The sequence below is a fragment of the Lepidothrix coronata genome, unplaced genomic scaffold (genome assembly GCF_001604755.1).
Source record: "Lepidothrix coronata isolate B3197 unplaced genomic scaffold, Lepidothrix_coronata-1.0 Scaffold30, whole genome shotgun sequence".
Taxonomy (NCBI): domain Eukaryota; kingdom Metazoa; phylum Chordata; class Aves; order Passeriformes; family Pipridae; genus Lepidothrix; species Lepidothrix coronata.
Window position 1 is genome coordinate 1,890,506 of NW_016690210.1, and position 17,052 is coordinate 1,907,557.

Sequence of the window (17,052 nt, forward strand, 5' to 3'; positions counted from 1 at the left end):
AATCCTGGACTCCTTGGAGGTGACAGGACTAGAGATCTGCCTATTGATTTTGGTGGAGCTATGCCATTTACAAGGGCATACAACACCTTTAGAGAAAATGCAAACCAATAGCTTGCCTCCCATGCTTTGGATGCTCAGCAGAAACTGCTGTTGTGACTGAGCCCGTTCAGAAGAATTTTCATGCCTTAATAAAAGCAGTCTTGTAACTTATTGTTGACTTCTATACTGTTATATTTTCCTTTATGATTTAGTCACAGGTATTAAGATGTACACTGGTGCATGTGGCAGCTTCAAGTATCAGTATAATGTTCAAACATCACTTAAAACACAATACATGGCCTTATCCAAACACCAATGGACTGCAATCACCAACAACTTTATATATATACATATACTTACTAAGGGTCTTTTTCTTCAACTTTACAAAAGAAAGAACATATTTTTAGTTTCATGCTTTGCAGCAAAGACAGCCAAAGGAGTATTCAACATTCCCAGTTCAATAATAGTATTGAAACAATGTAGTGATTTAATCTGAAACTACTGTCACACCAGACTCCCTGGGCTTTTAATCTGTACAGTTCTGACAGCTGCTCCAAAAGAATTGAGAGCTCTTGTGCTTTAAAAACTATGTCATTAAAGAGCAGCCAGCTCTAGATAGCTCCTTTATCCCTGAGGACAGTTGTCCAGGGGGTCCCATCCACTAATTCCTTAAACAACAGAAAGTTTGCTCTTCCAAAATTGTGTCCTGATCCTACTCTTCACCTGGCCCATACACCTCAGGCTTGTGAAACCCACCAGGACATGATCACTGCAGCCTGAGGTGCTGCTAACATTGACATCTCTAACATTTAAAAACATAAATAAAAATAAATAAATAAATAAATAAAAATAAAAAAACCCATTTCGTTCATCTATGCTGGTGAACAACAGGACCAGTAACGCTTCCTCTCTGGTTGGGCTGTCTATCACCTGGATTAAGAAATTATCCTTGTTGCTCTCCAAGACACTCACGGATTTCTTACAGGTTGCTGTGCTCCTTTTCCAGCAGATGTCAGGGTGATTGAAGTCTCCCAGCAGGATCAGAGCCTGCAAGAATGAACGTTTTGTCAACAGACTCCCCTTGATCAGCAGCCTGTAGTAAACACCCACTACAAGGTTTCCTTTTTTGGCTTGCCTTCCAGTTCTCACCCATGAGCTCTCAACTCGTTCATCACTGTTTTTCAAAGACAGCTCTGTGCAGTCAATCAAATTTTTTACACAAAGAGCAAACCCCTCACCCCTCCTTCCTTGCCAGCCCCTTCTGAACATTTTATAGCCATGGATTGCAGTGCTCCAGCCCCGGGATTCATTTCACCACGTTTCAGACAAAGTTCTGATGCTTTAGGGGGCTCATTTTAGACTGCTGTGATCAGTTCCCCAGGTCAGGGATGAAGCAATTCCACAAAACAAGTAGTTCTGACACTAATTGTTTGGAGAGAATTCTAGAGGAGCAGCACTGACCATCTCCTCTTTCCAGTTTGCATTTCCTACGTTTTGTTCTTGTAATAAAGCACTGGCTCTAGGTAATTATTTAAAACAATGGATGAAAAATATGGAGAAATGAAGATTTAGTTTTGACCTTTTACATAGTTTTCTAGGAAGCACTTTAGACCAGTGGTGTGTGTGCCTCATGCCCCTATTGTTCACCGGGGACACAACACTGCTGACACCTGAAGTGAAACACTCATCATTATTCCTTTCTCTTGTATTATAATGTTGCCAAATTCTGCTCCCAGCGGGGTTGGGGACAAGAAGCTGAGATAATTAGAAAATGTCCTTGTCCATTAAAATATAAACAAGCCATGTTTGTTTATATAATGTCTGTTTATAATGTCTGTTTGGAAAGTTTTCTTGTAGGCTGCGGAAGGAAACGAGTTAAAGGAACTGAAAAAGTTTAGCTGCAATTGATCTAAAAACATGATGTTGTCTCAGCCTGGTGGAAAGCCTAGAGCAGAGAGCCACCTAAGGGCTTCCCTGATCTGCTCCATAACATCTCCTCTGCCTGGGGATCTGTCCTGCAGAGCTTGCGGAAAACCCACAACTGAGTGGTATCCTCTCCATAGAGATGCTACTTTTCTTCAAGACCCCTCTCTTTTTTTTTTCCCCTCAAGATTTCTCTTCTCTCCTTGCTGTCTGATGATCAGGCAGGCCCACTTCAGCCTAGAGTTTTCAGGGAATCTCTGCCTGTTTCCACAACTCACTTCCTTCTGGCTGTGTGTACATCTGCCACCTTGTGCTGAAGGGTGCACTGTGTACACTCTTGGATACATAATCTGGATGTGATACTGCCAGAGGGTGCAGAAAATTCCCCTGAAGGTGTTCCCTGCCTCTCCTGCCCTTCTTTCCCCAAACAGTGATTTTTTTCCCCCCTGCAAACTACAGAAAGAAAAGTTTCAGAGACTTAACACAAAGACTTGTACACAAAAAACCACCTTAGCACAAGTGTAAAAGCAGAATTGAGAAAAAAACCAGAACATTTGGAGATGGCAAGGAAAAGAGCAGTACAGTACCGAAGCAGTGAAGCTCAAATGCTGCATGGCAGTGTCACTAATAAATCACTGGTGTAGTGCTTGCAATGGATCCTGAAATGTCCACCCACAATATTCTCTTTAAATCATCTGCTGCTCAATCCTGTGTATAATAAAGGCTATAAAAGAATTGGAATGATCAGGGTGAATGTGTGTTGCTGCCTAGAACTGAATTTGCTGAAATAACAACTGTAAGGAATGAAAAATATTAACAGTTTTATCAAACTATTTTTGTGTGTGTGTTTGAGTTTGTGTTAGACAAATTTCAACACAGTTTAGGAATACTGAAATTATTGAGAGAGTGCAGAGAGCTCAATTTGATCCCACTTTTCTCCCTTTTCCTCTTCTTGTCCTTTCAGAGAAAGTATTAGTAGAAGTGTTTTTCCTAGACACATATAAAAATACTTTATACCTTCTGGAAAATTGCAAGTATCTGTAGGCATAGACGAAGTAATAAACCTTCATTTAAACAATTATTTTCTCCTTTTCCTGCTTTACTATGGAAGGAACCAATTTAAAAAGGAAAGTGGCATTCCTCTTCCGTGATATTTCCATTTAAGCCTGTAAGGAACACAATCTCTTGGCAGTTGCTCTTCTTTGGTGTCTGTTTTTGCTACAGATAACTCTGAGGATGAGTAGAACCTAAGGACAATGAGAAAAGAAAATATACCTCAATTAGTTTATCCATGATGCAGTGAATATTTGGCACCTTGCTACATGGGTTTACTCTTTCTTCACCTGAATAAAGCCTTTGGGAAAATCCAAGGGTAAAATTGGAAAACTTAATATAAGCATTGAGGAATGTTTGGGAACTCCAGGTATGGTGGCATTAGGGAACTATTTTCAGGGATATTTGGAAGCAGTTCAGACAGGGTAGGTTATGAGTAGCAGTATTCTCAACAGGCTGACACAAATCCATCCCAAAGCACCAAGAAACCTCTGGGACTGTGAAGGTGACTCTGAATTCCAAGAAGAGACTGCCTTTGTGACAGAGACACTTGGGAAGAATTTTCATTCAGGTAAAATTATTCCAGCAAACAATATCACTGTATCCCTGGGAATGTGCTGGCAGCTAATAGCACTATTGACAGTGGGGATTCTTCATGGCTTATGTTCAGTAATACTGAAACTCTTCAAATCCACTGAGGAAATGTCTGGCTTTGCCTCTCATAGTGCTTTAGCTTTGATATGAAATGCCTGCCACAAACAATGCTCCCGTTTATTAGCTGCCTTTGGCATCTGGCAATTTGAAAGGATGAAGGAAGGGCTTCACATTGATATTTTGAACAAATACAGCTATTATTAGTGCATGGAGACAGAAGGGTCTTGTTTTTGTTCTAGTGCCAACCTTGAGAGACTAATTACTGAGTATTATAAATGAATAGCATCTTAAACCTAGTCTAGCACATTTAATTGTGCACTGTATCATACCTGCTCAGAGAGAATGTAAATTGTCCACTGAGTTACTCAGCCAAGAATGTGAAAATATGGCTGAATTTGGAATAGCATGTTTACTGAATCCAACTTCAGTTTTTACAGAGCAGCTTTTGCAGAGCACAGGGCCAAACCAAATGCCACAGCTCTCTTGTCCATGTCCATAATACATAAGTCAGGAGTTACAGATAAATAAGATGCTCTTGGCTTCTGGAGGAGTTTTCTTTATGCCCCCAAAAGATTTTCAGCTGATAGGTTGTCTGAGACTACATTTTGCAGTCCATTTAAAAATCACCTGGTTTAGTCTCAGGAGATACTAGATAGCACTGCAAATTTCCTGAGTTTCTTGGCACTTATTTGAGTACCTGTTAGCATCTATTTGACTGCCTGTTCCCCTCCTTTTCACTTGTTTGGCTGCAGCTGTGACATCTAATTTTTGAACAGGAGAAAGGCACCTGTTGTGCCTTTCTGAAGGATGCATAAGAGGCACGACCTCATAAGATTTAGTCTCTCCCCTGAAATGGCATCTGACTCTCACCTGACTTCTTATAAAAGCCAAAGTCAGCATGGCAGGATGTCCAGGCTGTGTCCTTGTCCTATATCCTGCTTGTCCTACATCCTGGACTTCTCTTATGGGGCGGTACACCTGAAGATAACATACAATCCCTCTTCTGGTACTCCCTAAAACAGACTATAGGAGGCTGTATGGGAAGACACATGTTTAGCAACTTCCCCCAGATTTGTTTCTTAAACTGATATTGGTATTTTCATGGAATAAAGCCATACACATCAGAGAAAGGAACTCCTGGGATGGCCTATGCTACTGACTTATTGCCTTCTTTGTTGTGACCACATATGGTAGTGTTTTCCCATTGATAGGAGCAAACTTGAGGTAAGTCTGCATGTCATCTTCTTACTGGAATTCCTGCTGCATTTGGCAGATGGTGGGTGAGGCAGGAGATCTGACAAAGGATGAAACAAGGCCTCAAATTTTTTCTGTGATCGTACAGCTTTTTGTCTTTTGTTAAGGAACATGTGTTAGTGACTGTGAGCTGAATAAACTGCATCGGTGCTGTAAGAACACTTGTTAGGAGTCTGTTTTCTTCCTGATTCTCTACAAAGATACAAACAGAACTGCCTTTTCTTCTAGCACTTCCTGAGGGAGTCAAATGGGCCCTGATAACCTACTTCTGACAGAATCCCTTAGCCACGCTCTGCACTTTTAGTGACACAGGTTTACACTCCTGCATGTATCCAGTTACAAAATCTGCAGTTACAGCTGTTGTTGTTCATAAGTGCTTGCAAACCTTACATTATTAATATGCCCAAGCAAAATCTCACGGAAAGTTTTGCTGTATTTTTCCCGCAAATGCAGCCTTGAGTAATACACTCAGCACGAGTGGGTGAGTTAACCTTCTGTACCTGTTTCCCCGTTTTCTGTGCTCTCTCCCAAGAACACACAGTGGTGCCTTTCAGCCTCTGCTTTGTTAGGAGATGATTTGCAGCTCCTCACAGCTGTAAATTGTAAGCACCTCTTTTGACTATAAGATACACGGAGGGATTTGAACGGGCACAGACCAGGAATCTGGAAGCCAATAAAACAGCTTCCTCTGAAAACAGAGGGACAAAACCCTGATTTGCTTTACAGAGCAGCTCCTTGCCAGGCAAGCTGAGTGGTTTGGTGCTGATCAGCAGGCACACAGCAGAAGGACAAGGAGACTGATGTGAGCCATCCCATGGCCAGGCTGGCCAAGCAGCTGCTCCCCTCTCCATGGTGTCTGGATGAAAGCCAGGGGCTGGCTCTGGAGGCCGATTTGCACCACACTCAGATGGTGAAGGAGACACCTCGGCAGGAATCACTGTCCCTGCTGAGTTCTGCCCCGGGGCTGTTCCTGCACTGACCAGCCACTATATCTGCTGAAGGGAATGTTGCCTCCTCCCCAGCCCAGGGCTCAGGGGCTGCTCCAGCCTCCTGGAGATCCCCTGGTTGAGGGTCAGCCATCCATCCCTCAGCCCTGCCCATGTTTAGCTAGCAGTGAGTGTCTCCTCCTGCTGCAGGGAGAGGGCAACCCCTCCTCTGCCTTTTCAGATGGAAGCTGTTTTCCCTCCTGTCGGCAGTGTTTGTTCCGGTTTTTTTCCAGTCCTACCATTGCTTTGCCATGTGATGGTGCCACAGATGATACTGTGAGGGTGGTGAGGCTCTGAAACAGGTTGTCCAGAGAGGCTGTGAATGCCTCATCCCTGGAAGTGTTCAAGGCCAGGTTGGATGGAGCTCACAGCAACCTGGTCTAATGTCCCTGCCCATTGCCTCCTCCATTCTTGCCCAGATTTCATAACCACGAAACCAGGGGGATGCAGCTCTACTACACATGCCAAGGTGAGCTTCTGTCACACTGCTTCCTTGTCACATTTTGGCACTGATGGATTTTTCCTTCCCAGCAGAAGGTGGAAGCTGTATCTGAATCAAAAGCAGTGCTTCGTTCTCAGTCTAGTGTTTCATTCTGCAGTGAGAACTTTCTAGTGATCTGGCACATTTATTCCTGTTTATCTGCTGAGCAGAAGACATATAAACTAACTGTTCAAAGTAGGTTCAAACCATGTCCCAAATATATCAATCAATGCGTGTTTTAATTTTATTTACTGGCAAGAGCATGTGGATTGTGGATAAATTAATTAATGTAAGTATTGTAGCATTTAATACTTACAAAGCAGGTCTTTGTTGGAGAAGTTGATCTTCCCATTTTTACCTGAGTCAGTTTAGGCATTTCACTTAATACTCACCAAGGCAGAGCGTGGAAGAATTCTTGCACTTGTGAGAAAGCTGCACACCTACTAAAAGTTGTGTCTACTAGATACACGTGTACTTATTAGAAAGATACTATCAGCTCTGTCTCTGAATGGCCTGGAAAAAATGGGGCACACTCTTAATGAGATGTAGCTAATTAATCCTAAAAGACATGGAAGAATACTGTCAAAACCAGTGCTAATTGCCTCTAAGGCTCACTTGGCAATTGCTGACAGGGAAACTGTGAGTGCTCCCCCAAGCTTTACACTAACTCAGAACCTGGGAGGTGCTTAGCCCCAACATACATGTTCCTTTATTGTTGAGTAGGTATTAGTTTATAGATGCTGAGAATAGCACAGGTTCCCACATTCTTTACAGGTAAATAAAAGATGGGTTTGTTTTTTGTTGTTATTTCTTTTTCTGTCGTGAATATATTTAATATTTCCGATACAAACTTCTTAAAGCATTATAATTTATGGCATATTTTTAGAGCTTGGTGACTTGCTATGTCTTGGCAGGGTGCATTTATTACTGCAAATTATATGCCATATTATTTTGTACCACAGATATATGTAAATTCTCGAAGTGTGGTTTTAGCTTTCAAAGGGATTTGCAGAGCCATACACAAGAAACTCCTGATTCATAATCCATGTGTGACACAGAGGTCATACACAAAACATGTAAAGACCCCTTTTCCCTAGATGCCTGACCTCAGGAAAGAATTCTGTCACTCATTCCTCCACACCTTTCTCAAACTGTCCCTTTAAAATAGCAACAGATATCATAATTCAATTGTTCACAGTTTGCTGCTACTTGCTATGTACTTCTATCTGATAAATACACATTGCCTATGGATTTCTCTTCTTTTTTTTTGTCCCGTGGCAAATGACACGTCTCCATAGAGATCAAAGACCATATCACTTCTTTTCAGAACTGGATACTCAGTCATTTCTAAGCTTCTTCAAATGGAAATGGCTTCTGTAATACAGATTGTGTTCTACGGATTTGAGTCATTCCACTGAGTAAATAGAGAGACTATTTACAAGACCATTTAGTGACAGGACAAGGGGGAATGACTTCAGATGGAAGGAGAATAGATTTAGATAAGATAGTGGAAAAAATTTTTACTGTGAGGATGGTGAGGCCCTGGCACAGGTTGCCCAGAGAAGCTGTGGCTACCCCATCCCTGGAAGTGTTCAAGGCCTGGTTGGATGGGGCTCTGAGAAACCTGGTCTAGTGGAAGCTGTCCCTGCCCATGGCACGGGGGTTGGAACAGGATGATCTTTAAGGTCCCCCGTGACCCAAACTATTCTGTGATTTCAGAATTTATGGTCAAATGGGTTGAAACCAAAGAGGAACTGCAGCCCTCTGTAGCGCAGAGTATGACCTCTGGGAGAAGTGAAGGCCCAAAGTTCGCAGAGAAGGGCAGTGCTTCCTTCATGCAGCCTTCCCTCTGCTGTGTTCTTGGATACACTCTCAGAAATATATCTGAATATACTCTCAGGAGACTCTCCTGACCATCTGCCCATGACCTCTCCAGAAGGCATCCCATGGCCTAAAGAGGGTTTGAGGCCTGAGGCAATATTTTAGCTCTTCTGTTTTGGCTCTACTGCATTCATACACATGGATGGACATGTATTGTATGTTCCCATATTTATATGCAAAAAAGGAGAAGTGTTTGTAACTGATCTTCAAACATGACGTATTTACTCTTTTTACAGTTCCAGCTCTCTGCTGATAGCCATCTGGCAAAGTTGTTGACTGTCTGCTCACATTGTTACAGGGAGTTTCCACAGGTTAGGAGAACAACTCAAGGACAGTTTTGAGTCAGGTGTGTCATTATTTCTGTCCTACACCTGTTCATTTTTTTTTTTCTGTTTTGACCAGCAGAAGGTGAGGAGGAACTTGCTTAAAACTGTAATTGCATTGTAGTTGTACCTTGCTGTCTGAGGTATCTTGCTGTCTTATTGCATCACCACTGAAAACTGCTTTTTCATTTGTGCTGATTCAAAACTCTTCCTTTTCTCCTCTTTTCCCCTTTCATTCGGGGTAGACAGACTCGTCTCCCTCTTCAGCCAACAATAGTTCATCTGAAAATACTTGGAAAAACTAATAATACTGAGCTTCTGGCAAGGTTGGAGTGCAGCAGGTAAATTCACTACACCAGCCAAATGAACCCACTTGTGATGTCAAGAAACCAGAATTTAGGTGTAAATCTCACCAGAACTCTCCCTGGTCTTGTTCTCTTATCCACAGAGGGAAGTGAAGATATTACTCACTTGGAGAAAGGAGGAAAAGCTCTGGGATGGCAAAGGAGTTTGGAAAGTCACTCAAAATTAGTCAAATCTCAGCCTTCACGGCATAAGAGTGGGTTCTTTCTCAAATCCTACAGGAGTATGTCTTTGACAAATAACTTAGCAGAGAGGAGACCAGCCTCAGAGAGAAAATATACTTTTCCAGTCATAAAATGAACCTCCACCTATTTCTCCCTCCACCCCCTCTGCTTCTGGATTGGCAGCAGTATTAATAACTATTAATTTCAAGTGACATGAGTTTGGGTGTTTCTTTCCAGTGCTGTTATGCAGGAAAAAAGCAAACCCACAAGCCTGTCTATAGATATAGACAGCCAATTGTGCTGTAAAGAATAAATTTACATGTAAATAGGAACACAAATCGTCACAGACCAAGCAGTGTCAGTGGGGATTAAGCTATCTGTTTAAACACACCAAATCAAATAGGTGGTTTATGACAAATAAAGAAGAAATATGAGTACATAATTGCGAGTTCGATTCACGCATGCACTGAGTGATCCAGAAAAGCAGCATAATTTTTGCTGGGTCATCCCTAGTCTTTGTGTTGTTGACACCTCTTCTCGTAGGTCATTTGTTGTAAACACAACTTCTACGGCCATGTCGGTGAGGGGTGAATATGGGGAACGGGAAGGAAGGAAGGAAGAGGGAGTGGATCTCACAAAAACTTGTCCAATTTGAGAATTATGGTGCTGTGGAAATAGCAGAGGTCCCTTAGGTGTTTCTGAGCAGAGATCACCCATTTCCCAGAACTTTGGACAGTCTTAGTGAAGATGCCCACTAAGGCTTCCCTGAGCACAAAAATGCCCTTTTTCTGTATAGTGGTACTGTCATCTTTATTTGTATTAGAGTGGAGACAGCAGAACTCACCTGTCCAGGATGCTCTCAAACTAGAATTAGTGAGCTGTATGGAAAGGGCAGAAGGTTTTCCAGCTTAGGGCACCTTCATATTCATCTGACCACACTTACACTGTATTATATCCATGTGCATCTCTCTTGGTTAAAAAAGGGACACCTTGAGTTGGCATCATTTGCCAGTACAAAGAACAGAGAGCACAGACCAGGCCAATGTCTTCCAGCAGCACGGGATGACAGTTTCCATCTCCCTTTCTCTTCCTGGGGCACCCAAACCAAAGCACTGTTTACAGAGTTGTGGGGAAAGTAGCTTGGGACAGTGTGTGAGCATACTGAGCTTAGAACTGACTCATTGGCAGACAGTGGTGAGGGCTCCCTTTTGTGCCTATTGACTAGGGACACTCTCAAGCCCCCAGATATCGTGTACACAGCCTTTTAACTGGCTTGGTGACCTTTTCCTTGGACTTGCTTCAGTCTCACAATATGTCTTTTGCACTTGTGAGTTCCAAAACTGAGCACAAGATTTCTACCATGGCCTCAAAGCTTCCAGTTGGAGGAAACAGTCGCTTGGCTTGACCCCTCCAGTTCATACGTTCCCAGGCTGGATGCAAGGATGCTGCAGGAGAAATTGTCAGGAGCCTTGCTGAGGCCCAGTTTAAGGATCTTTACTCTTCACTCCCTGTCCACAGAACCAGACATTTCATTGTAGAAGGCACAGTTTGCAATCTACTGATCTACTGGCTGTTCACAATGACTTTCTTCTCCTTCATATGTCTGGAATAAAAAATTTCCAGGGGGATTTGCTCCACAAACTTTCCAGAAACTCTAATGCAGCTGACCTGAAGGTCTCTGGATCATCTCCCTAGTTATTTTTGGAAGAGGAGCCTCACGTTTGTGTTTTTAAGTCTTGTCAGTTCAAACCTGCTTATCTGGGATTGCCCAAACTCCCCTCTTACCTTCCCTCTTTATGTAATTGGATGAGCTGGGACAGTAACAATAGTATTCCTCAATCCACTACTCCCAAAGGAGTATTATACTGTAGAAGGCAGAGGCACAAAATATCAGGTAACTCCTCTCCTGCAGAACCCACATCTAAAGGAGTGGTGATTCAGGAGGGCAGGGAGATAAAATCTTGATGAAGTTTGCCTGAGACACTGAAGTGGGATGGGATGTGGGATGAGCTTTCAGCAAAGGTGTGTATTAAACCTGTAGCATACTCCAATGATATTGTGACTCCTTCACTGTCTCCAGTGAGGTCTCTACTGATTAAGAGACGTGTCTATACAGGTTTGAGACTTCAAGTGCTGAAGTCTGTGTCAGTGTGTCACCCCAGACCACTGTATGCCTCGTGTGCAGACTTCTGTTCCAGAGAGTCTCAGAGCTCATTCCTAAAAGCTTGGTCCCCTGAGCCTCTTTGCCAGCCTGACCTCATGGAGACCTCCTGTGCTGCCTGAAGATTGTTCTTCACTGCTTACCAAGAGTTCTGCCAGTCCTGGGAGCTGTTCTGGTTACCTGTCCCCAGGTGACTCACAGCACAACATCCTGCCTGTGTACACGTGCAGCAATCAGGAGAGGGGTTTTACAGCCCCACATTTTGGACAGGGGAAGGATGGTTTTAAGTGTCTGCACATCACAGTAAAAACCAAACTGCTCGTAACGTTACTAGAGCAAAGACAAATTTTAGCACATCACCTGAACACACCAGTGGGAAACACTTTGTCTCTGGTCAAGATCTACCCTCTTGCATTTGAAGGAGTTGGGCTGTGACCAGCCTATGGTTTCTTCCCAAAACTCCTCTCAGGTGGTGTAGCCCTGCTCCTCTCTTCCCTCCCTCATATACCTTATGCCAGCACAGTGCAGCCACAACATCCCACCATAAGGATGGATGACGGGGAAAGCCCTTAACAATCCTGCTCACAGATTGTGCCATGAGGCACTTACAAATATCAGCTCCAAGAACAAGGAGAAAAGAATGTGCTGGAGAAAAAATAAACACAGATCTGCAACGATAAGATCAGAAATGGCACCGGCAGGTTTTTTCCTCCTCAAATAAATGCAGGTTCTGACCTTTGTACGTTAATTTTAGAGGCTTGACAACAACTTCCAGAGAGTGTTGTTTGTTTGGACAGCACCTACAGTGAAAGTTGGAGTCAGGTTTATGAAAATACCTTCAATCAGCCAACAAATCCTGCGGTAAGAAACTATAGAGAAATATACTTCAAGAGTACTTGAGTTATTGCATTTCCTTAAGCAGGTGTGCACCCTTCTTTGATATTTGTATATAAATCTTTCCCCATAAATTTTTTTCACCTGTTGTTTGAGTCACTAACAGGATAAGTGGAGGTTAGAAGGCAGTTTTCACCTGACTGTTAGCACTGTAAAGTGATGTGTGCCCTCGGGATTGCACAATAAAGGAGAGGCTCCTTCCTTGGCTTGTCTCCCCATTCCCTTTCACCTCACCCACTAGAGTCATTTCCCCCCATCCCTGTTACTTAGAAGAGCTCAACAGAGAGTTGTCATAGAATCAGAGAATCACAGAATGGTTTGGGATGGAAGGGACCATAAAGATCATCTTGTTCCAACCCCCTACCACGGGCAGGGACACCTTCCACTAGATCAAGTTGCTCCAAGCCCCGTCCAACGTGGCCTTGAACACTTCCAGGGATGGGGCATCACAGCTTCTCTGGGCAACTTGTTCCAGTGCCTCATCACTCTCATAGCAAAGAATTTCTTCCTAATATCTCACCTGAACCTGCTCTCAGTTTGAAGACATTCCCCCTTGTCCTGTCACTACCTGACCTTGTAAATAGTCTCTCTCCATCTTTCTTGTAAGCTTCCTTGTCAGCAGCTTCTTGCAAGACTAATTCAGAACTGTAACTAGTTTTCATATTTAGTTCATGGTTTGCTAGAAATGCTAAACAAGTGTTTTTAATAATTTGTGTTACAGTAGAGTAGGAAGGGCAGATTGGCCTTGGAGTCACCGTGCTTGGTGCTGACACTTTGTAGCTCATGACTGTCCTTTCTCCAAAGAGGTTTCAGTGTAAAAAGGGACAGTGGAAGAAATAAGCATTATGTAAAATACCCAACCACTGATATAAAAATTATTTCTGTTTATCTTTAAGCCATGCAGTAATACACCTCCTATGCAGCAACACGTCACATCACAGAAAAGGAAAGTACTTATCAACAGACAGTTGTCTTTGTGGCTTATATTTTGTGTGTGCATATATTTATGTATTTTCTCTGTGCTGTATCCTGTAAGGACACGTATGTCATGAACACCTCAGCACTGAGGCTTTTTCGTATCTGGACCCACCTCCCCTTATGTTCCACACAAAGGGGCACACACCACCCTCCACCCCCAATCTGTTTTACACACTGTGGTTTTTGTTCACCTGCAGAAACCTGTTGATCAGAGAGAGAGATGGTAGAGAACGAGCAATAAATGTGTGTATGGACAATGCACCTCTGAGTACTCGAGTTATCAGCAGGTAACCAGTTCTCCCTTTCTTGTGGAAATATATTCACACTACAGGTACAGCATTCCCCTGCAGTGTTCCCCTCCTGGTTCTGGAGGGACAAAGCAGTGAACTGTCTGGCTCACATGCAATTTATGGAACTTGAAGAGGATCCTTATCATGAAAGATAAGTGTTACAGGGATTGGACATCACTATCTGGATTTTCTCCATCTTCCTTCCTGGAGAAGTAAATGACAGAAAAGCTGCTTCAATAAGAGAAAAAAAAAATAAAAAATTCAAGAGTGCCAAAGTGCTTCTTGAAAGCCAGAAGCTCTCATTTTAATCCCACCTTACCACTATCATTTGGGAAACTTTTTCTGAGAGTAAACCAATGTCAGACACTTCAGTGCTCAGTCTTCCTGCACAGGGGCAGAGCTCACACACTGCTGACTTTGTTATGGTATCATCCATTGCAGTCTGATCAGGGGAGTCCAGGGGCTTGCCTCTACCCAAACCTGATCAGCTGGAAATTGTAAACTCTCTAGTGGAACCTGTAGGTCAGGCAATGTCCTGCAAAGACATTCCCCTCCACCCTTGCATCACGTACAGGCAAGGTTCATACCAGGACTAGCAGGAAGAGCAGCCTCACCTTACATGAAGTGCCTGAGAGAGATGGATTCCAGCACATACTGCAACCCAATTTCTGTGTTGTCAGTCATTTAATAAGATGTCCAAAATTTGAATGCATTCAGTGGAATGGCTACTTTCATACCATAATTGTAACACATACATCATAAGAAAGTAGTGCAGCTTTTCCCTCAAAACCAAACAGGGGCTTTTCTTAATACAGGAATACAGTATTATTCCTAAAGCTCTTCTATTTCTGTCCACCTACAGCTCTCCTCAACTTGCATCCCTATCACAAAAGTAAATAAACAGGATGCATATCCTCATATTGTTTAATCACTTACATTTATTTGGATCTTAAGCTTTCTTCAGGGAAATAGAAAGTTTTCCAAAGTGCTTGAAATATCAACACACCAGTTGTTCACCTCTTGTGGTACCAATTGCACTAATTCATGTGAAAGCTTTCCTTGGCAGATGAGGGCAGATTTCTGGCCCCTAAGGAATGATATCTGTAGTCTTCAGGAAATCTTTTGTGGAAGTACTGGAGCCAGGTGCCTAACCACTCAGCTTCTCTGTTAATAAAACCAGGGAAATCTATCCTGGGGAAATCCTTGGAGCAGATGATCTGTGAAATGCAGCCAAATCACTTTTGTAAAACGCTTTGGAAATCTCAAATGGCAGCTGCTGTAGAGATGCAAACTTTAAGGTTGTTTCACGATCTTCAGGCACTGCAGTCAGATGACTTTGACAACGCCAGCGCAGGCTTGGAGGACTAGGAGTTTGCTCTGCTAATTGTGAATATTTTTAATGATTTTGATATTGTTTTATTCGCCAGTGATCGTGGACACTCTTGCTGTCCTGTCCACTCTACACTTGAGATATAGAATCACAGAATATTCTGAGTTGGAAGGGACCCATTCTGTAGCTATAACTGGGTTCAAATGCACAATCTGAAGAAAAGTTTCAAGTACTGTGTCTGACGTTTGGTTTGCACTTTCTCAGGCTCATTTCCTTTGCAGGGCTTATAGAAGAATTTGAAGATTTATTTTGTTTTGCTTCATTTAAAAAACTGGTGCTTTGGAGAAGGATCATTAGTTTAATTTGCTTGGAATAAGATCCCTTCATTTCTGTGTCTATCCTTGCTAGATAAAGGTGCCAGCTTATCATATGTGCATTTTGAAAGCTGTGGACAGATAAAGCTGGTGGAGGAGAAGGTCTCCAAAGTCAGAACGTAGGCTAGAAGTTTATTGAATTTATATCCCTCTGGAGAGAAAACTGGACTAAATTAAAGAAAGTGAGAGAAGAAAAGAGCATTCTATAGAACTGAGACACAAAGAAATACAGCAGGGGACAAGTCTTAGTCATTGATCTCCCCCCGGAGTCCTCAGAGGGAGACAATAACAGGGAAACAGAGCCTTCCTTTATATTCAGTCCTGAAATGGAACAAAGCAAGAATATGGGTCCCATCCTCCTCCCATTAATGCTGGCAGGCCCCAGGAGAATAATTTGCATTTCATCTAAGCCCTTGTTGTTTCCACATCTGACTTACAAAATATTTTCTCACAAAAATGGACAACAGCATCCAACCTGCCCTCACCTTGAAGTTATGTTAACCCAGAAATGAGCTTGATGGCTCTGAGCTGCCCCAGAGCAACTTCACAGGCAAATCAAAAGTCATCTTAAGCTAAATTATCTTTCACAAACTTATGCAGAGCACCAAAAATTGGCTCTCTTGGTTGGGATGGTCGTAAGCCAAGGCTGTTTAATGCCTGTACCCTGTTCACAAGCATCACCAACTTCTTGTTCCCAGAGCTGTGTTGTGTGGGGTCATGTTTTGTGAGGCTCTGGAGTACAAAAAGGGATTGTGTTGCCATGCCAGGTACATTGAACAGTCATTACAGGTAATTAATTTTTTTTTCCAAAATCCACAAAGCTTGGGACTATTATTTCATAGGGAGTAAAAAAGAAGCTGGAAGCATTCAATAATCCACATACTCATGGAATTAACTTTGTCACTAATTGTAGTGATTGGCATTGACATTTTATTTTGGTGCTGAGGACAGGCAGAGAGCGGGAGAGTCATACTGTGTATTTCTAGAGATGTAAATGTCTATATCTCTATACCCAGGCTGAATGAAGCTCTGAGCAACCTGGTCTAGCAGAGGGTTCCCTGCTCATGGATTTAATATTTATATTTGTATAATTATATGAATCATCTATTATCACAGTTTTATATATACTCATTGCTTTGAAAGTGTTCATTTTGTTGTCATTTACCTGTCTGTGTCTTCATTTATTTACTCTATTTAAGGATAAATACTAGGATTTAAGGATATTGGAGTATTTAAGGATGAATCCCAGATTTTCCCTGGGATGATTCTATATAAGTGACACCTGTCTAGAAAAACAGGCTGTAGTTGCCTTGCTGCTAGTGAGCCAAAGTAATAATTCTTTGTGAAAGAAAAATTAAACTAGGGAAAGAAAATTTAAACTAACAGCCTGTGTGTTCTTCTACAGGCTGGACTAGTGAGAAATCCAGTGTCAGTCTCTCTGCCTGTTTAGCAGGGAGCAGTTCCATTGCCCCTGTGCTGTTTGTGCAGGGGGATCCAACTCAGACTACAAGAACTTAGCTGAATTCCAAGTGTGTTCAAACAGGGAATATTCAGCTGCCTCACACAGTTGGTTAAGCTGAAGGTATAGAGTGAATTCTTGAGAGGAAATTGCTTATTTAGCACAGAAACTAATTAATGTTCAGCATTTGATCCTCATCCTAAAGAGATCCCCACAAACCCTTCTCATGGGCATGTTTTATTCATGATGGTCTCACTTCTAATTCTGATCCTGAACCTTCTAGATCTTGCACATGTCAGTGAGACAATGGAAAATGTATGATTGGAGCCCTTCCCTGAAAAAATCAGAGAAAACTTCCACAAATGTCTTCTCTGAACAGAAAGAGATAACACATTCTCACCAGTGACATCTATGCTTCTAAAAAAAAAAAAGAGCCATGGAAAAA